This window comes from Bubalus kerabau, chromosome 11, assembly GCF_029407905.1.
Source record: "Bubalus kerabau isolate K-KA32 ecotype Philippines breed swamp buffalo chromosome 11, PCC_UOA_SB_1v2, whole genome shotgun sequence".
In the NCBI taxonomy this organism is placed as follows: domain Eukaryota; kingdom Metazoa; phylum Chordata; class Mammalia; order Artiodactyla; family Bovidae; genus Bubalus; species Bubalus kerabau.
This window is the reverse complement of record NC_073634.1, coordinates 13,216,067-13,229,053: the sequence shown is the minus strand read 5'-3', so window position 1 is coordinate 13,229,053 and position 12,987 is coordinate 13,216,067. Positions and strand designations below refer to the sequence as shown.

Genomic DNA, 12,987 nt, shown 5'->3' with positions numbered 1-12,987 from the left:
GGAGGAGAGATTATTCAAGGCAGCACAGCTTGTTCTGGAGGGCAAGGAACAGAACATGGTCTCTTTCAGCCCAGAGACCTACACCCTTGTGCTCAAAGTGTATGTGGTCCATGGACCATCGGCATCACCTAAGAACTTGTTTAAAATGTAGAACCAACCAAAGCATGTACTTTAACAAGACCCCTAGGTGTATGCACCATTCAAGTTCGAAAAGCACTGACCTAAACTACCCCTTCCAAATCTTGAGTTTCCAATTCTGGAACTCCATTTTCCAAATTGTCTTATATGCTAAAGAGGCAATACCCAAGAAAAACAGTATTTTCCACCCAAATTTGGGAAACTCCATACTATACTTCCAGTGGGAAATTCTTGGTAAAAATACTATTAGCCTATTGAAAGCTGAAGTTTCTAAACATGCACGTGCTGCACGCTAAGTTCCTTCAGTTAAGTCAGACTCTTTTGTGGCCCCACGGACTACAGACGGCCAGACTCCTCTGTCCATCCGATTCTCCAGGCAAGAATACTGGAGTGGGTTGCCACGCCCTCCTCCACAGGATCTTCCCCACCCAAGGATAGAACCTGTCTCCAGCGTTGGCACGGGAGTTCTTTACCACTAGCGCCACCTGGGAAGAGAAAACTTGAACCATTAAGTTTCTAAACATATTAGAGCACAAAAAGCCTTTTGGGAAAAAAGTTGTCATTTACTACTATCGTTAACGTCCCCGTGCCTTGAGCTTCAGCCGTAGTCTAGGTAAAAGACGTCAACCTTCACCTCATTGTTCCCTGACCCTCAGTGCCTTAAGCATACTGGATTGGCAAGGGGTCAGGATGAGCTTGCTGGTCTCCACACTGTAACAAAAGAGGGTACATTTCTAAATCACCGCCTCTTGAAAAACAGCGGAGCTCCTCATCTGTGTGATTTAGTTTGGGGGATGCGCATCATAACTGCTCAAGAGTCACCCTGCCAGTGAAGGCGGACCCCAGGAATGGCAGACAGACACACCAAAAGCATATCGGCCTCCAGCTTTAGTCCTCTTTTTTCTTTTTTCTGTTCGACACAACTTTTCAACCATGTGCCCCACTGGAAACCTGTAGCTTGGAATAGGTTCAGGAGTGCCTTGCACGTTCCCAGGAAAGGAGGGGAACCCCTGCAGATCCGGAAGAACTGGGAGTCGCAATCACTCTGACCCCGCCAGGCTAAAGAGCTCAGACGGGTCAGACCAGGCCAGACCCAGGCGGTGCCCACCCCCACCGCGGCCCACCCCTGCCGACCCCTGCCCGGCACACCGGGCTCCCGGCCGCGCCCCAGGCGAGCGCCGAGCCCCCAGAACACAGCCAAGAGCCTTGCGAACACGGCGGGGGAGGAGGCAGTTGCCATGGTCGCCGCCTCCGTACCTGTACTGTCAGGGGCTCCGCGCCCGGCTCCGGGCCCCACTGGCGACCGACGCCCAAGCCTTAGCGGGGTCCCACCCCGCCCGCACGGGCTGCCCGCCGTGCCGCCAGACCCCTGTAGGCCCACTCCAGGACCTCTAGTCTCTGAGGCCCAGAGGTGTTCTGGGTCGGGGGGAACACGCTACTCTTCCCCGAAGACCAGCCCGGGTTAAACCCTGCGAGCTGAGCGCAGCCGGGGAGACTTCGATCAGGCACAAAGCTGGACACCTGGAGCGAAATTTGCGCGTGCGTACTGTACGGGAAGCCGATTAGGACCACGGGGGAGAGGCGCGCGGTGGCCAGCGCCCTCTGCCGGCAGACGGTAGACAACATAGAGACGGCCTGGACGACTCTTGCTTTGGTCAAAGCTCCCCCAGAGACTCGCTACGCTTTTCCGTGCTAGGCTATTAATTAAAACAGTAGTGGTAAATATAAAATAATGAAAATGTACATAATGGACTTTGGTAGTTTTTAATTTAAAAAACACCTGGGCCGGAGGTTGCCGCAGTTGCCGGGCACTTCAGCTTAGCTAAGGCTTGCAGGCACCTGGCGCACTCCCGCCCAGCCGTCACGGCTCCCCAGACGAGTCCGCTCCGACGAGATCGTCAGCTAAATTGGCCCCTGCAAAAGTGGAAACGAAGCCGAAGAAGGCGGCAGGAAAGGATAAATCGTCAGACAAAAAGTCAAACAAAAGGGGGGAAAAGGGAACAACGGGGAAACAGGCCGAAGTGGCTAACCAAGAGACTAAAAGGAGAGCCCAGCCTTTGATGAAGGAGAAGAAGCCAAGTCTAATTAATACCACACCCTATCCTATCAGTGGTCTGTGTCCCTTCTTGTACAATCCAGACAATTATTTTTATCAACTATTTTGTAAACGCGTTTTTTGACAGCTCTAAAAACATTTTTTTTCCCCAAGAATCCTCTCTCATTCCACTTTTTAAGTGTAAGTGCTTTTTTGTTTTGAGAGGTGAAATCATTTGCTGGTTATTTTGGGGTTCAACCATAAAATAGTGGGATATTGAATATGGGGGGTTTTGATTGTCATGGGTGTCAGTAACATTCCATAAATTGAGGTGAGCTTTTATACTCTATAATATAAAGCATACTAAAATGGCAGTTTGGAGTCAATTGTGCATTCAATGTCTTGGATACTATTACTTCTCTTCCTGTTCTTGGTAGAATTGTATCCTACAACAACCCACTGCTTGATCTTGGCTCTCCCGGTCAGAATTTTGTGCCCTGAAGCATCTTTAGTCCTGGTGGTCCAGTTCTTCTAGTAACATTGTTAATGTGCTGTGAACGATTGAAAATTTGAGTATGTAGTATGACATTAAATTGTGACGGTTGGAACTTCCAATATTGTACTGGATATCCTGTTAAGGAAAATTTGCCTCCAAATGTAAGCTGTAAAGTTCTAGGAAAACTGTTCAGAAAAGAGTCAAAACTACATGATTTTTTTAGATTTTTGGTACAAATGTTAAGAATTATGGACAAATTGAAATTTCTGTGTACTAATCCTCAAAACAACCAATAAAATCTCAGTTATGAAAAAAAAGAAAATGTTGGAAAGTACAAATTCCCTGACCCAATGAACCCACTTCTAATTATGCCAAAGAAATGAAAAAAAAAAAATGGAACAAGTGTTCAGACATAGTTGTACAAGGATGTTGGAAAAGTCAGGATCTGATAGAGAATGAGTTCAAATTCTGTTTACCCACTGTCTCAGTCCTTGAGTTGTTTACTTAACTTCTCCCAACCTCTGTTTCGTCTTTCGTAAAATGAGAATGTTAAGGATAGAACCTACATTATTTGGTTGTTCGTAAGTTTGAGAGGATTCATGTAAAGAGCCTGAAGTGTAACTATCGCAATATTATGTTTGTCTCAGTTAATCTCAGATTGAAAAACAACCTGAAAAATCCATAAAACTGTTGGTGGGGTGGAAGTAGGGGTGGTAAATGGTAGAAAGGATGAATCTCTCCACTACTGCCCCTCTTTTCCCCATTTCATCGGCTAAGTATTTCTGGAGAGGACTCTTGAGAGTCCCTTGGACAGTATGGAGATCAAACCAGTCAATTCTAAAGAAAATCAACCCTGAATATTCATTGGAAAGACTGATGCTGAAGCTGAAGCTCCAATACTTTGGCCACCTGATTTGAAGAGCTGAGTCATTGGAAAAGTCCCTGATGCTGGAAAAGATTGAAGGCAGGAGGAGAAGGGGGTGGCAGAGGATGAGATGGTTGGATGGCATCATCAACTCAGTGGACATGAGTTTCAGCAAACTCCAGGAGATGGTGAAGGACAAGAAGCCTGGTGTGCTGCTGTCCATGGGGTCACAAGGAGTCAGACACGAATGAGCAGCAACAAGTATTTCTTGTTATTATTCTAAATAGATAATATACTAGTGTGATTAAAAATCAGAACAATATTAAAAGTGTGCACTGAGAAACCTCACTGCAACCCCTCTCCCTATCCACTCCTTCCTCCTTGCACACTGTAGTTGACCCTTGGTGTCAGTTTCTCGCTTAGCAAATTGCTCAGCAAGTCGCTCAGTTTCTTACTCCTCCCACTTCTTATCCACAAAATAGCATACTATATACACTTGTACCTTACTTCTTCACTTAACAATATATCCTGGAGACCTTTCTAAATCAGTAAATAGAGATCTTCCTCATTCATTTTTTGAGCTGCATAGTACTCTGTTGCATGGAAACATAATTTGTTAACCATCCTCTTCTAGTGGGATACCAATTTTTGCTATTGCAAATGATGCTACAATGAATCACCTTGTACATATGACATTCCATATGTGAGCAGGTTTATCTGTAGGATACATCTGGGCCAAATATTAAGTATATCTATAATTTTAGTAGAAATGGTCTTTATCCCCTGCAGTTAAAGAGAAATCATATAAAATATAAATTTAAAGGCTTTTAAAGGCTCAGTATACATGTATGTTTTACCACAGTATTTTACCATTTTAACTATTTTTAAGTGTACAGTTCAGTGGCACTAAGTACATTTACCTTATTTTGCAACTATCTCCAGTATCCATCTCTAGAATTTTCTCATCTTTCCATATGGAAACTGTATCCATTAGACACTAATTCCCCTTTCTCCCCTCACCCTAGTCTCTGGTAACAAGTATTCTACTTTCTGTCTCTATAAATTTGACTTTTCTAAGTACTCCATATAAATAGAATCATACAATATTTTTCCTTTTGTGTCTGGCTTATGTCTTCAAAATTTGTTCATGTTGTAGTATGTATCATTATTTCTTTCCCTTTTAAGCTAAAAAACATTCATTACATATATGTGTGTGTGTGTATATATATATACACATACATATACATACACCACATTTTTGTTTATCCATTCACCTGTAATGGATTTGATGGATTGGGGAGCTGTTTCTAGCTTTTGGCTATTGTAAATAAGCACCTTTTTTAAAAAAAAGTACATACTTCATTGAAGAAGGAAATGGCAACCCACTCCAGTATTCTTGCCTAACCCTGGATTCTAACCTTAACCCTGGAGAATCCCAGGGACAGGGGAGCCTGGTGGGCTGCAGTCTATGGGGTCGCACAGAGTCAGACAAAACTGAAGTGACTTAGCAGCAGCGGCACATACCTCATTTATCCCATCCCCAAGATCCTTACCCAAAGTAACTTGATGCCATGTTTTGTTTTTGGTTGCAGAGTCAGCCTCTGAAATTGCAAGCATTTTAGATGTAAAGAGCAACTTTGTATACACATTGTTCTAAATCTTGTTTTTTTTTTTTAATTGAAGTATAGTTGATTTACAATATTATGTTTCTGGTGTATGGCAAAGTGATTCAGATATATGTATATATACATATATAGATATTCTTTTTCAGATTCTTTTCTATTGTAGGTTAATACAAGATATTAAATATAGTTCCCCATGCTGAACCTTGTTTTTATCTCCATGGGACACTACATTTTGGAGGTTTTCCATATTAATACATCTTGATCTGCTTTGAATTTGTTTTAAAATATATTTTTTAAATTTGAACTGGAGCCATCTCTATGAGTGCTTTAACAACCTTTAACAGATATGCTGAGTTTTCATGTGAAGATGCCAAGCCTTGGTTAGAAGCGGGGTAGTGATACAAGAAAGACCCAAATCCTTTTCAACATAATGAAAAGGGGTCTGAAGACACAATGTACAAAAAGGAGACATATTGTTTCTTTTATATTGAATTAGACTGAGTCATCTTCAAAGAAAATTAATACTGTCTCTGTCTTATGTGTTTTTTTACAGGTGCCAACCTGAGGCCTTGTCTGATAGGGACCATGAACAAGACTCCAAAGACCCTAAAACTCCAATTTGTATGACTAGAGCCCATCCTTCCAATCCCTGATACTGAACAGAGAAGAACATCTGCGTTCATTTGGGTAGACTTCTAGGCACTTCAGAAAATGGGGAGGAACCAAGAGGGAAAAAACTCCCCTTGAAAAAAGTTCAAAGGACTCATTTGAAAAGACCTGACACTGGGAAAGATTGAAGGCAGGAGGAGAAGGAGACGACAGAAGATGAGATGGTTGGATGGCATCACCAACTCAATGGACATGAGTTTGAGTAAACTCTGGGAGTTGGTGATGGACAGGGAGGCCTGGCATGCTGCGGTCCATGGGGTCGCAAAGAGTTGGACATGACTGAGCGACTGAACTGAACTAAAAAAGGAATGCTGTTTCCAGGAGGGAGGAAGTGGTTTTTCAGGCTGAGACATGGAGAAGGGATAAGATAAAGGCAGAGAGCAAATCAAAGGTGGCAAAGTCAGGTATGGCGGAGGACAGATGCAGAGAAGAGAAGCATCTACATTAGTTATACTGCTGCTGCTGCTGCTAAGTCGCTTCAGTCGTGTCCAACTCTGTGCGACCCCATAGACGGCAGCCCACCAGGCTCCCGTCCCTGGGATTCTCCAGGCAAGAACACTGGAGTGGGTTGCCATTTCCTTCTCCAATGCATGAAAGTGAAAAGTGAAAGTGAAGTCGCTCAGTTGTGTCTGACTCTTCGCGACCCCATGGACTGCAGCCCACCAGGCTCCTCCGTCCATGGGATTTTCCAGGCAAGAGTACTGAAATGGTGGTGCTGTCCAAAAGTAATAAAATGTAAATTTTAAAATAGTCTTTAATTGATAAATATGCTAATAACTTTTAAAATTTTCTGGCCACTCTGGGTCTTCGTTGCTGTGTATGTGGGCTTTTTCTCTAGTTGCAGTGAGTGGGAGCTAGTCTCTAGTTGCAATGAGCAGTCTTCTCATTGTGGTGGCTTCTCTCGTTGTGGAGGATAGTCTCTAGGGTGCATAGGCTTCAGTAGTTGTAGAACATGGGCTCAGCAGTTGGCAGCTCCCAGGCTCTAGAGCACAGGCTCAATAGTTGTGGTACACGGGCCGAGTTGTTCCGCGGCATGTGGGATCTTCACAGATCAGGGATCCAACCGGTGTCTCCTGCATTGGCACGCAGATCTTTTTACCACTGAGCTACCAGGGAAGCCCCACTAATAACTTTTTAACAATTTGGGGAGTGGGGGACTTCCCTGGTGGTCCAGTGGTTAAGACTCCATGCTTCCACTACAGGAGACACAGCAATCAGAGAAGAAAAAGAAATAAAAGGAATTCAGATTAGAAAGGAAGAAGTGAATGACATGCTACTATACATAGAAAATCCTAAGGCAGCCACCAGAAAACTACTAGAACTCATCCATGAATTTGCTTAAGTTGCAGGATACAAAATTAATATGCAGAAATGTGTTGCATTTCTATACACTAACAATGAAATATCAAAAAGAAAAATTAAGGGAACAATCTCATTTACCATTGCATCAAAAAGAATAAAATACTTAAGAATAAACCAACCTAAGGAGGCAAAAGACTTCTGCTCAAAATAGTGTGAGATGCTGATGAAAGAAATTGAAGAGGATACAAACAGATGAATTGAAGATACAAACGATGTTCTTGGACTGGAAGAAGCAGTACTGTTAAAATGACCATACTACCCAAGTCAATCTATAGATTCAATGCAATCACTATCAAATTACCAATGGCATTTTTCACAAAACCAGAACAAAAAAAAATTTTTTAATTTATATAGAAACACAAAAGACCCTGAATAGCCAAAACAATCTCGAGAAAGAATGGACCTGGAGGAATCACACACCCTGACCTCAGACTATACTGCAAAATGACAGTAATTAAAACAGTGTGGTACTGGCACAAAAACAGAAATATAGATCAATGGAACAGGCCCAGAAATGAACCCACACACTTATTGTCAATTAATTTACAACAAAGGAGGCAAGAATATACAATGGGAAAAAGACAGTCTCTTCAATAAGTGGTGCTGGGGAACCTGGACCACTACATGTAAAAGCATGAAATTAGAACATTCTCTAATAACATATATAAAATAAAATGGATTAAAGACATAAATGTAGGGAGTTCTTTGGTAGCCTAGTGATTAGGATTTTGGGCTTTCATGGAACTGAGATCCTGCAAGAGGTGTGACCAAATAGAAAGACCTAGATGCAAGACTGAATACTATAAAACTCCTAGAGGGAAACACAAGCAGAACACTCTTTGGCATAAATTGCAACAGATTTTTTGGGGATACATCTCCTAGTAATGGGTAATGAAAACAAAAGCAAAAGTAAATAAGTGGTACCTAATTAAAAGCTTTTGCACAGCAAAGGAAAACATAAATAAAACAAAAAGACAACCTACAGAATGGGAGACAATATTTGTAACCAACAAGGAATTAATTTCCAAAATATATAAATAGCTTACATAGCTCAATATCAAAAAACAACCCAATTAAAAAATGGGCAGAAGACCTAAAAGGACATTTCTCCAAAGAAGATATAACCGACAGGCACATGACAAGATGCTTGACATCACTAATTATTCAGTTCAGTTCAGTTCAGTCGCTCAGTCATATCTGACTCTTTGCGACCCCATAAATTGCAGCACGTCAGGCCTCCCTGTCCATCACCAACTCCCGGAGTTCACTCACGTCCATCGAGTCGGTGATGCCATCCAGCCATCTCATCCTCTGTCATTTCCTCCTGCCCCCAATCCCTCCCAGCATCAGAGTCTTTTCCAGTGAGTCAACTCTTCGCATGAGGTGGCCAAAGTACTGGAGTTTCAGCTTTAGCATCATTCCTTCCAAAGAAATCCCAGGGCTGATCTTCAGAATGGACTGGTTGGATCTCCTTGCAGTCCAAGGAACTCTCAAAGAGTCTTCTCCAACACCACAGTTCAAAAGCATCAATTCTTTGTCACTCAGCCTTCTTCACAGTCCAACTCTCACATCCATACATGACCACTGGAAAAACCATAGCCTTGACTAGACGAACCTTTGTTGGCAAAGTAATGTCTCTGCTTTTGAATATGCTATCTAGGTTGGTCATAACTTCCCTTCCAAGGAGTAAGCGTCTTTTAATTTCATGGCTGCAGTCACCATCTGCAGTGATTTTGGAGCCCAAAAATTTATTAGAGAGAATCACTAATTATTAGAGAAATGCAAATCAAGACTGCAATGAGGTATCACCTCACACTAGTCAGAATGTCCATCATCAAAAAGTCTGCAAATAATAAATGCTGGGGAGAATTTCCTGGTGGTCTAGTGGTTAGGCCTCGTACTTACACTGCAGGGGGCAGTTTCAATCCCTGGTCAAAGAATCAAGATCCTACAAGCCAGGCAGTGTGCTAAAAATTTTTTTTAAATATATGCTAGGGAAGGTATGGAGAAAAGAGAACTCCCCTATACTGTTGGTGGGAATGTAAATTGGTACAACCAATTTATGGAACTATGGAAATTATGGAAAACAATATGGAAATTGTTTAAAAAACTGAAAATACATTTACCATATTATCCAGCAATATCACTCCTGGACATATATCTGAAAAAAAATGAAAACTCTAATTCAAAAAGATACATGCACCCCAGTGTTCATTGCAGCAGTATTTATAATAGGCAAGATATGGAAGCAACCTAAATGTCTATCAACAATTAATGGATACATATATATACACCATGGAATATTAATCAGCTATAAAAAGGATGAAATACTACCATTTGCAGCAACATGAATGGCCCTAGAGATTATCATACTAACTGAAGTAGGTCAGAAAGAGAAAAATAAATATCATATGATATCACTTATATGTAGAATTTTTTTTAAAAAGATGATATAAATGAACCTATTTACAAAACAAAAGCAAACTTCAAAAACAAATTTATGATTACCAAAAAGGAAAAGTTGAGGGGAAGTATAAATTAAGAGTTTGGGATTAATATATGCATATTACTATATATAAAATAGATAATCAACAAATATCTACTGCACAGGGAAGTGTGCTCAATATTCTGTAATAAACTTTATAGGAAAAGAATCTGAAAAAGAATGGATATATGTATATGTATAGCTGTATTATTTTGCTGAAACTAACATTGTAAATCAACTTTGTTCCAACGTAAAATTTAAAATTTTAATTAAATAAATAACAAGGATCTACTGTACATCATAGGAAACTATATTCACTATCTGTAATAACCTATAATTTAAAAGAATTTTAAAAATAATATTAAAATATATATGTAACTGAATCACTTTGCAGTACACCTAAATTTTTTAAATCAACTATACTTCTCTTGAAGTTTAAAATAATGAAGGTAAAATAAAGAAATCTTCAAACAAATAAAATTGAAGAAGTTTGTTATCGCTAGATTCTGTATTAGTGGTCTATTGCTGCATAATGAATTATTACAAACTCAGTGGCTTAAAAGAAAACACTTATTATCTCACATAGTTCTTCAGGCACTCTGTGATCAGATCTAATCCCTTGAATCCATTTGTCACCTCCACTGCATAATCATGTGTGATCACTGACCTAGAGCCAGACATCCTGGAATGTGAAGTCAAGTGGGCCTTAGAAAGCATCACTACGAACAAAGCTAGTGGAGGTGATGGAATTCCAGTTGAGCTCTTGCAAATCCTGAAAGATGATGCTGTGAAAGTGCTACACTCAATATGCCAGCAAATTTGGAAAACTCAGCAGTGGCCACAGGACTGGAAAAGGTCAGTTTTCATTCCAATCCCAAAGAAAGGCAATTCCAAAGAATGCTCAGACTACCGCACAATTGCACTCATCTCACACGCTAGTAAAATAATGCTCAAAATTCTCCAAGTCAGGCTTCAGCAATATGTGAACCGTGAACTTCCAGATGTTCAAGCTGGTTTTAGAAAAGGCAGAGGAACCAGAGATCAAATTGCCACCATCCGCTGGATCATGGAAAAAGCAAGAGAGTTCCAGAAAAACATCTATTTCTGCTTTGTTGACTATGCCAAAGCCTTTGACTGTGTGGATCACAATAAACTGTGGGAAATTCTGAAAGAGATGGGAATACCAGACCACCTGATCTGCCTCTTGAGAAATCCATATGCAGGTCAGGAAGCAACAGTTAGAACTGGACATGGAACAACAGACTGGTTCCAAATAGGAAAAGGAATTCGTCAAGGCTGTATATTGTCACCCTGCTTATTTAACTTATATGCAGAGTACATCATGAGAAACGCTGGCTGGACTGGAAGAAACACAAGCTGGAATCAAGATTGCCGGGAGAAATATCAATAACCTCAGATAAGCAGATGACACCACCCTTATGGCAGAAAGTGAAGAGGAACTCAAAAGCCTCTTGATGAAAGTGAAAGTGGAGAGTGAAAAAGTTGGCTTAAAGCTCAACATTCAGAAAACGAAGATCACAGCATCTGGTCCCATCACTTCATGGGAAATAGATGGGGAAACAGTGGAAACAGTGTCAGACTTTATTTTTTTGGGCTCCAAGATCACTGCAGATGGTGACTGCAGCCATGAAATTAAGAGACGCTTACTCCCTGGAAGGAAAGTTATGACCAACCTAGATAGCATGTTCAAAAGCAGAGACATTACTTTGCCAACAAAGGTCCATCTAGTCGAGGCTATGGTTTTTCCAGTGGTCATGTATGGATGTGAGAGTTGGACTGTGAAGAAGGCTGAGCGCCAAAGAATTGATGCCTTTGAACTGTGGTGTTGGAGAGGACTCTTGAGAGTTCCTTGGACTGCAAGGAGATCCAACCAGTCCATTCTGAAGGAGATCAGTCCTGGGATTTCTTTGGAAGGAATGATGCTAAAGCTGAAACTCCAGTACTTTGGCCACCTCATGCGAAGAGTTGACTCATTGGAAAACACTCTGATGCTGGGAGGGATTGGGGGCAGGAGGAGAAGGAGATGACAGAGGATGAGATGGCTGGATGGCATCACTGACTCAATGGACATGAGTCTGAGTGAACTCCAGGAGTTGGTGATGGACAGGGAGGCCTGGCATGCTGCAATTCATGGGGTCGCAAAGAGATGGACACAACTGAGCGACTGAACTGAAATGAACTGAACTGAACTGAACTGCATAATCATAAGAGATTTGATTTAGGTCATACCTGAATGACCTAGTGGTTTTCCCTACTTTCTTCAATTTAAGCCTGCATTTTGCAATAAGGAGCTGATGATCTGAGCCACAGTCAACTCCAAGTCTTTTTTTTGCTGCAAAGAGCTTCTCCATTTTCAGCTGCAAAGAATATAATCAATTTAATTTTGGTATTGACACTCTGGTGATGTCCCTGTGTAGCATCATCTCTCATGTTGTTGGAAGAGGGTGTTTGCTATAACCACTGTGTTCTCTTTGCAAAATTCTGTTAGCATTTGCTCTCCTTCATTTTGTACCTCAAGGCAAACTTGCCTGTTATTCCAGGTATCTTTTGACTTCCTACTTTTGCATTCCATTCCCCTATGATGAAAAGGACATCTTTTTATGGTGTTAGCTCTAGAAGGTCTTCTAGGTCTTCACAGAGCTATTTGACTTCAGCTTCTTTGGCTTTAGTGGTTGGGGCACAGACTGGATTACTGTGATGTTGAAAGGCTCGCCTTGGAAATGAATTGAGATCATTCTGTCCTTTTTGAGATTGCACAAGTACTGCATTTTGGACTCTTTTGTTGACTATGAGGGCTACTCCATTTCTTCTAAAGGTTTCTTGCCCACAGTAGTAGATATAATGGTCATCTGAATTAAATTCACCCCTTCCTGTCCATTTTAGTTCACTGATTACTAAAATGAATGTTCAAACTACCATACAATTGCACTCATTTCTCATGCTAGCAAGATAATGCTCAAAATCCTTCAAGCTAGGCTTCAATAGCATGTAAACCAAGAACTTCCAGATCTACAAGCTGGATTTAGAAAAGGCAGAGGAACCAGAAATCAAATTGCCAGCATCTGCTGGACCATAGAAAAAGCAAGGGAAATCAAAAAATACATCTACTTCTGCTTCATTAACTAGGCTAAAGCTTTTGACTGTGTGGATCACAACAAACTGGAAAATTCTTAAAAAGATGGGAATACCAGACCACCTTACCTGTCTCCTGAGAAGACTGTATGCATGTCAAGAAGCAAGAGTTAGAAACAGATATGGAACAATGGACGGGCTCAAAATTGGGAAAGGAGA

General features: G+C 41.2%; 1 protein-coding gene across 3 annotated transcripts in view; it reads right to left on the bottom strand.

Moving 5' to 3' along the window:
* Window positions 1-1,652, bottom strand: part of DCTN1 (dynactin subunit 1) — a 30,331-nt gene extending 28,679 nt beyond the window's left edge. For all 3 annotated transcript variants that reach the window (XM_055539581.1, XM_055539582.1, XM_055539583.1), the window contains exon 1: window positions 1,396-1,652. The gene's annotated coding sequence lies outside the window, so the exon portion shown is untranslated. The remainder of the gene's footprint in view (window positions 1-1,395) is intronic.
* Between the last annotated feature and the right edge of the window lie 11,335 nt (window positions 1,653-12,987).